Raw genomic sequence first — 8,855 nt, 5'->3', positions numbered from 1 at the left:
CGGGGATTAGCTGGCCAGCTGCTCCCACAGGGACCAGACATGACAGAGACTTTTATTCTGACAGGAAGAGTGACTCCAGGGAGCAATGAAGAAGAGACAGGAAGAATAACTGAAGAAGGACACACATTAAATAAGGCAGAGGAGGAACAACAGAAGGGCATATGCAACAAAGAATAACAAAGAAGCAGAGGAATAGAGGAAGTATAGTGAAAAGGGAAGGGATGAGGCGTCATTGAAGGTGTCTATTCTATTAGCAGGAACCTGTACAATAGTATGAGACAAATTAATCAGGCACCAACGGGTCTGATACATCCTCAGATTTCAGTCCTGGATGGAGACAGAAAAGGAAGGGGTGACCTGGAACAAGGGCCCCTGAACTGGATGCTCGGAAGGAGGTCTACTCACTCCCGAGGCAGGGACTGCCATGCCAGTGTGCGTTTGAAAATATGTTTAAATCAACCTTTTCTGCATCTTCTCTTTCGTGCCACCTTAGCCAATTGTGATAGTTTAGCTTTTTCAATGATTATCCACTGTGTTTTCGTTCTGCAAGTCAGTTTGATGCTGGTGTGGTCCTTACTCTTCAACACCATCTTCAACAACGAGGTGTCTATCCATGACATTTATGTTTGTTGCTCATTCCCTATGGAGCCATTTCCGAAGCCATCAAATATTGGCTAACAATAATTTTTATTTAGTGTTCCAGGACTTCCAGTGTTGCCAGTGGACAACGGATATCCGGGCCAAGCCTTCCTCATCCGTGCACCCGTCATTGATTAGCAACTTGAGATGCGAAAATGGAGGTGGAATTAAGTGTAACTCTACACTGTCTTTAAACAGATATCTGCATATATTGCAAATACTTTAAAAAAGCTAATAAATAGCTTAATTGACCGAGATTGCATTTTGGCCAATGTACTTCACCTCTTTTGCTTTCCAGACAGATTGTTTACCTGCATGCATAACCCGCTTAACCGTGATTGTCCGATACCTACAGATTCTGATTTCCCAAAGACCTTTATTCTTCTATTTAATAATAAAAAACTATTAAGAAAAAAAAACAAAAAACTAGAATGGCACTCAGTAGAGCGCATACCTCCACCAAGGCCCATCAGTTCCCTTTCGATCAAACCTAACCTAATATCAGATTCAATAGCCCTGTCACCACCCATAACTACAGTACTTAACTATACTTTGATTAGGATTTGTTTCATCAAGATCTATGCATTATTCCGTTAGGAATTAAGGAAAATGTCAGAAAACACCCTATCTCGTAAGGTTGAAGAAAGAAAGAAAGACATTGCTGGATCTGTTTCTTTATCTGGACCCACACCAAACGTTAAGTTGTGGTCCAACATCCGTTTTGTAAGGGTTTCATGGAAATCCTGCTGACAAACCAACAAACGGACGTGGGTGAAAACATAACTAAACATGACTAAATGTGATGTCAGTACACTAAAAGACTCTTATGTTAGAGTTCAATGTTGGCGTTGCACTAAATATATCAAAGCAACAGTGTCACTACTTGTGAGTAACGGTGATCCCACATTATCTCAAACACCGTGAACTCTTCCTTTGAACATTTAGTCACGCTAAGGCTTCACATGTACATGGCAGAGAAATGTGTCCCTGTGGACCGCAGATACGTGTGAGTGCGGTCGTGGTTTACAGCCCACAGAGGCTGTACATCTCTTTACAATGAGACAGGATTGATATCTCCATCAGCTTGAGGAGACAGCAGGCTGCTCGGACGTATGCGGCGCCTCTCGTGTGGCACGAGACGCGAAGCCATCCAGCACGAAATATAGGCACGACTCTCGAAGCACAAACTGATCGAAATTTCAAAAGCCCCAAAGAAAAACTCAAGAGTTTTTCCTTCCTTCCTTTCTTCCTTCCTTCTCCTCTGCCTCTCTTTCTCCATATGGCAGCCATTTGTCTGGAGGAGGTCTGTCAGACATAAATAATAGGTTATGAAAAAACAGTAGGAGGGAGGGGGACGCTTGCTTTCTTCCTGAGGGACGGCATCTCCAGAGGCCTGGTGTCCTTCACGGCGTAACGGGGAGAGAGAGAGAGAGAGAGAGAGATGGATTGAAGGAGAGATTGAAGGAGAGAGAGAGAGAGAGAGAGAGAGAGAGACTGCTAGCAAGTGAAGTGGCCAGAGATCTCCTCTTATCATATCTAAACTCAGTTAAACTTTGTGTGTTTTTTTCTTGAGCCATGACCTCCACGACACTGCAACACTAAAACAAGATGAAGTTTTTTAATCGACCGGTCAGGACGGCAGGAGGAAGAGAAAGTGAGGGAGAGAGGTGGAGGGGTTTTTTGTGAAAGGGTGATGGAGTGCAAGGCAAAGAACATTAAGGCCTTCTCAAGTTTGTGCACGCTGATTTTCATCTGAAACCAATTAGTTCCAAACCACGAAGACAACACCAAGCCTAGTTTTTACAAACATCCTCTTTTTCTCTCTCTCTCTCTCCCTCCCTCCTTCCCTCCCTCCCTCCCGTCCATTCATGTGTCAGGCTCTGCTGCAGCTCTCTGCTCGGTCTAGACTCCTGTGTGAGCATGCATGCAAGCGCGTGCGCGTGAGTGTGTGTGTGTGTGTGCACTTAAAGGCATCGTGATTAACATTCGCCCCAATTCGCTGAGGGACACGCATTCTAAGCCCTTCCTTCCTGCTCCGAGTGGAATTCTCATTAGCTGATAACTACTTTTCAAGAGACTGCTGCATTCCTCTGCTGGATACCAGGGGCCTTACAGGACTCCAGAACACACACACACACACACACACACACACAGGCACTCACATGCACTCACACACACATGCACGCACAAGCAAAGCCACAGATACAAACAAGAATTGGCACGCTGACAGGCAGAGACACAAATGGATACACTTGTTCGACTTGTAAATCAGATTTTGGACTTTTTCATTCACAAGTTGAGAGAGTGTCACATTGTGCACGAACAACATGAATCGTAAGCCGAATTTTTTCTTTTCCCAAGCGCAGACAGAAAGACAAGAAATATTTTTTTCTGATGTCTTCCTGCACGATTCCGGCTTCCTGAGCTCGAAGAAGAGAGCACTTTCTTTATTAGATTCTCAACAGAAGTTTATGATATCTGTTCAGCATTGAAACCAAATGCTCTCCAGCATCCCTCACTTTCTTCCCATGACTGTGAGGCTGCCAGGAGACCAGGTGGGGGGGTGGAGAGGGGGAGGAGAAGGAGAGGTGAGTGTGTCTGTTTTTAAGTGGGGGCAGACAGAGGAGAGACAGGGACACCTGGTGCTCAGTTTTCTCATCATCATCACACCTCATTTGGTTTCATCCGATTTTTGAACTTTGGGGGGAGCTGTATAAGATATCGACTACATCCAGAAGATTCTGACGTTTATGATACCCTTGGGGGCATGAAATCTGTTGATGGCGTCAAGAAATATGGTCGTATTTAAAAAAATCTATTCGGACGGAGGTGTGGAGCCGCATTAGGAAAAGTGAGTTGGGTCCTTAGTGTAAATGTGCAAAAGGTGCTCGGTGAGACATTAGTCAACAAATGACCATCTGCCTCGTATTCGTCTTGCTCTGCATATGTAAACTCACCTCCTTTGCGTTGCCATCTGCCTTTTGGCTTACAGTCATTTGGGCCGTTTTGTTTTACAGCATTCAATTCTCAAGCAAGCCCTGAGATTTCTCCTGACCCCAAAGTGCCCCACAGGCTTGATATTTCATGTCAATGCACAGGGCTGTGTAATGCAGTCACTGTTTATAACAGACTGAACGAAGGGAGAGCTGACGGGGGGAGGTCTTTGTGATAGTGGACAGAGACTTAAGGGACAGAAGATGATAGTGGAGGAGGGTTTTGTTTCCTCTTCTGTTTCAGTCAAATAACTTGAAAAATCATTTTAACATCATTTTAAGAATCTACAATGAAGTTTTATCGATACCACGCCTGTAAGGCCAAACGTTTGGTTGGCCAGTCCATTAAACTATGGTTTAAATATATACTTACTGATATTCCTGGCACCTAGAGGATGCACCACGACTTTGACAATCCTCTGACTTTTCACGTGGCACCACCAGCAGGTCAGATGATTTTTCATTTATCCAAAGAGATACAGTATATCCACATCTGTTGAGGGATTGGCACAGACATTTATGGCTCCCAGACAATGATTCCTACAGATTTCTGTCTCAACAACTGGATTGATGGCCCATGACATTTGGATGAATTATAGCTGCTTTGTGTTTTTCACTTCACTTTTCATGTAGCTCTATCATGAAGTCATACTTAAAATGTGTCCAATAGAGTATGCCTTAGCTGCCCTAGCAGATTAATCTATGATGGTGATCATGATAAACATGCTGCTAAACATGAGCATGTTTAACTTGTCGGCCAGAACGGCGGAAGCATCACACTCGACGTTTTTACAAAACTAGTACACTCTCCTTACTTTTGAGTTTATCAGGGGAAAGGATGAAAACGTAATAGCAATGTATGCAATATATGCATTGGAAAGCCATGTTTAACATGTCTAATGTCAATTTTAGGAAATTAGTTGAATGTTAACATGCAAAGAAAGTGTTTCCTGTACTTTCAACAGGTTGTCCACTCTTTCAAACAGAGCAACATAAGCTTAAATGCAATGCATTTCCTTTGCTCTGACATGATCTTAAGTTCCTTCAGTATGTCGCCTGTATCGCTTCAAAAGCCAGAAGTCCAGGGTAAATGGCTTGAATAGCTCATCTTCATGAAACCTGAAGCTCTGAAAGTTTTCCTTACATCATCTCAAAACAGTTTGCAAAGCTTAAATTTCCTCATGAAATGATAGATTGTTGAAAATGCCTCTCTTTCTCTTGAAAGGTGAACGCTTTCTGTGCGTGACTGCTATTTCTGCTGGTATCTTTGCCTGTAAGTTCCAGTTCGCCTCTACCTGTAGGACTGATGAAGGCCGGTAGCTCTGTAATAGGCCAGTGTTGCCACCCACTTAGCTCTCATTCAGTCATTTGTCTGGCTCCATCCCCTCTCCAGGAACACTTCCCCTCAGCCTGTAAAATGATCACCGGATGGCTACTTGATTTCCCTCTCTTTTTCTCTGTCTACTCTCCTTTCCTCCCTTCCTCTCATCTCCTCCTATTTTCACTTTCTCGACCCCTCCGCCGCTCTCCAGCTCCCCCACCCCGACATGTAACCTTAATTCTCTCAGTCCTCCCTCTCCTTTTTCTCCTCCTCCATCATTTTGCCTTTTCTTCCGTTTCTCTTTTCCTCCCTAAAATGGATGCTGTTCCCCTGGGAGTGGTCAGCAGAGAGCAGGGGAAGGAGGAGGCACTTACTGTAGAGCCAGAACTGGTGCCTAAACACTGATGCTCCTGTAAAAGGAGGCTGTTAATTCATGGAGGTATTATGAGTTGGCAGTTAAGGATGAGGAGAGATGTACTTCCTGTCTCTTAGTTAAAACCGATTAACACAGTTTGTGATATTCAACTCGATTACATCTGAACCACAATATTTTTTACTCTTTATTTCTTTCTTTATTATTTATTAATATGTCTTTTGAAAGCCCTTGTTTTTTAATCACATTTTCTTTCCTGTAACCCCTTTTTGATTCTGTCTTTTTTCCGTCTATGTCTAATTTTTTATGTCACACATATTTGAGTATACTTACTACCTCATGTCAACCAAGATGGCTATCAACCTATAATCTGTCGAGGAACCTCATAAAAGTCATAGACCAAATAACCCAATCATCCATCAATCCATCAATCTATTACTGTTTCTATACCAGATCACCTCCTGCAGGGTTCACAGGGACTGGAAACTACCAAGTGATACCTAAAAAAGCCACAGGCCTGTCTCCGTGATTGGCCCAGTTGTAAAGAGCGCAGGAATTTTGGCAGGTAAATCTTTTATGGAAGCCGGTTTGTGGTTTTTACCAGCACTCAGGCAGAGGTTTATAGAAGGAAGTGCACCTTCTATAATTTATGTTCTAAACTAACTATAAAAGTTTGTTTCCAGTGCTCTCGGTTTTGAGTTTTTGGATTTGAAGTGGAAAATCCTCCTTCTGTTTTTTTGTGCATCGCTGTGTATCCTCAATCTGTTGGGATTAAATGTTCAGGATGAAAATTTGTGAGCGTACATTTTGTGTTTGTCTGTGTTTACCAGCTTGCCATCAACATGTCTCATCTACTTCAGGTAGACCATGTCTACAGTAAAGAGCCAAATATAGTGCACACATCTGTGTTTTTACCCTAATTGTACCCTTTGCCATTGTTGATAACTATATGTACATGTAGCAGACACCCAACATAGTATCAACAGAACTGCATCCACGTGCACTGTATAGTTTATTTGACCCGTTATACCACAGTGGGTGTCTACATACGACGGGTCCACAGACTTTTTAAATTTTAGGCTGCACGCAGACAGAAATTTATGTTATTATGCATGGACTCTTTGTGTTTCTCTTGTTAGATACTGTGAATGACACAAGTAGAATAACTTTGGTATCCACTCTGGTGAGCATATTTGAAGATCTCGCTGTTTGGGTTTTAGATTTATGCAGTTTAAATTCGCATAGCTGTGAAAGTGCTGAACTAGAGTTTGGCTGCATTCAAACACAATAAAAGTGATGATGGAAAGAAGGTTTAATCTGCAGGGATGACAGCCTTAGTTATCAATTTTGCAACAAACAGGATAATTTGCCATTTTACTATTGTTTGGTCATTTAAATGTGGACAGAGTATTGGAAATGACCTGAAAATGTGTTTAGCCTTTTCAGATTTAGCCAGCATTGGTGTAGTCATAGTGATTCAATGCACTCCTTTAAGTTCTCCATGTGAGAAAAACAGACACCCAATAAAAAACCTGCTACTTGAAGCAGCACTGTGTAGTTTTAGAGAAGAAATTATACAATAATATTATTAATAATAATAATAATAACAATGATAATAATAATAACAATAATAATAATAATAATAATAATGAGGTGATAAAACAAACTCAGAAATATTTATTGTTTCCATTCTTGAATAAACAACATGTTCTCAGAGGAAAATAAGGTCCCCAGAACACTGTTTGAAGCTAGAAAGGTGGCAGGGTCCGCCAAATATAAACAAAGTGGAAGAGTATGAGATTCTGTTGTTTATTCAGTCACAAAAACAAAGAGAGTTTGTTTGTTTAGGCAGAAAAATAAAAAAATCAGTCACGGAGGAGCTGTCTGTGTTGGTTAAAATTTCTTAGTGCACCTTTAAAGTTCCACGTCAGGAAGTTGCATTACATTTTGGTCCATTTAGGCAAACTGTTGTTGGATACATTTTGTGTCGCTGCCTTTTCTTCCAAACTGTTTTCCGATCTGTACGTAATGATGATTAATGAAAGAAGCTCTTGCCCTTTTATTCTGCATTTATTGTCGTTGAATCTACAAGGAGACTTTCTGCCCCAAACTCCGGGCTGATCCTCACGCACATCCACCCAGCCCAGTGCCCCCCGTTCGTTGCGTGATCAGACAGGCTCAGGGGCCCCCGGTTGCACTGGCTGACTCCACTCCTTTTCAATGGGGTCTTCCGCTGTCACAGTCACAGCCATGGCCCTGAATACCCGTACACACACACACACATACTACACACACATAAACAGTCCCTGCCCATCCAGTCGCACGTGCACACACACTCACAGGCATCAGGGGTGGCAGAAGCTGGAGCCAGGGGGACGGGGAGGGTGGGGGGGGGGGGCACATGGGGATAGCCCCGACCGGAGGCACGCTTCTAGACTTGTGGATGAGGCAGAAAAGCCATTATGGATTGTTATGGTTGGCTGATCGCTCCCTTTCAGCTCCTGAGCTGCACACAAAAGCGGCAGGCAGAAGCTAAAATAATGGATCTCTTTTCCACACACCCCCTCCGGAGCGTATCTGACTTTATGTGATCACAAATGCGTGTTGGGAGGTGGAGGGGGAGTGTTCGTGTGTGAGTGTGTGTGTGTTTATGAAAGCAAGGAGGAGAAAGGAGGAATGCACTTTTATCTTAAATCTTGGCAAAAAAAGGCGAGTCTTGCTGAATGGGCTCAGAAATATTATGTTTTCATTGACAAAAATGTTCAGGGGAGTTGATGTGCTGAAGGTATTAGTATGATCCTCAGGTGTTACCAGGGAAACAAAGCTATATTTAGTAAAACACACACACACACACACACACACATAAATGCATGCATGAGTGTGGACACAAACTCCCCGGGTTGAACTCCCACGTAAACATGAAAAAAGAACCACATCCTACTGAGTCAGATGCCGCACCGACCTGCTCGCTTAAGTTAAATTGTTATGTTGAATACGGTCAGCAGCGAGATGTAGATGATGAAATGGACTCATCGCTGATGGGTGACCTCGCTGCAAAAAATATTATATTACCACAAGGAAGAAATGTGGGTCAGAATCTGGCCCTCAGGTGCTTGCTTTCTTTTTTACAAACAGCTGCTATTTTGGAAGCCGTCCTCCTTGATATCTAGCACAATGACAGCGGCGCTTGTTATGTCAGTGCAGTGACATTGAAGGGAGTTACAGCACATCCATCCATCCATTAATCTATAAATAGACCTGGAGCCATTTATAGCCACCAATGCCACATTGTGATGCCCGAGTGCTGCTTTCATACTAACTGGATGACATGTCTCAGTCAATATGAGGACTGGACAATAGGATTATCTCTCAGTGATAGCCTCGTAGTGTACATAAACCTACAGTCATTTGAAAATATATTTAAAATAGTCATGTATTTTAGAATGCATACAATATTTACTTCACGCTGACCTTTCTCACGTTTCTTCGCTTCTTTACAGTTACTGTTTATACCTGCTGCTTCTCTCAG

Source organism: Pagrus major, chromosome 13, assembly GCF_040436345.1.
Source record: "Pagrus major chromosome 13, Pma_NU_1.0".
NCBI classification, from domain to species: domain Eukaryota; kingdom Metazoa; phylum Chordata; class Actinopteri; order Spariformes; family Sparidae; genus Pagrus; species Pagrus major.
The sequence above is the reverse complement of the archived record's forward strand: the minus strand, read 5'-3'. Positions refer to the sequence as shown.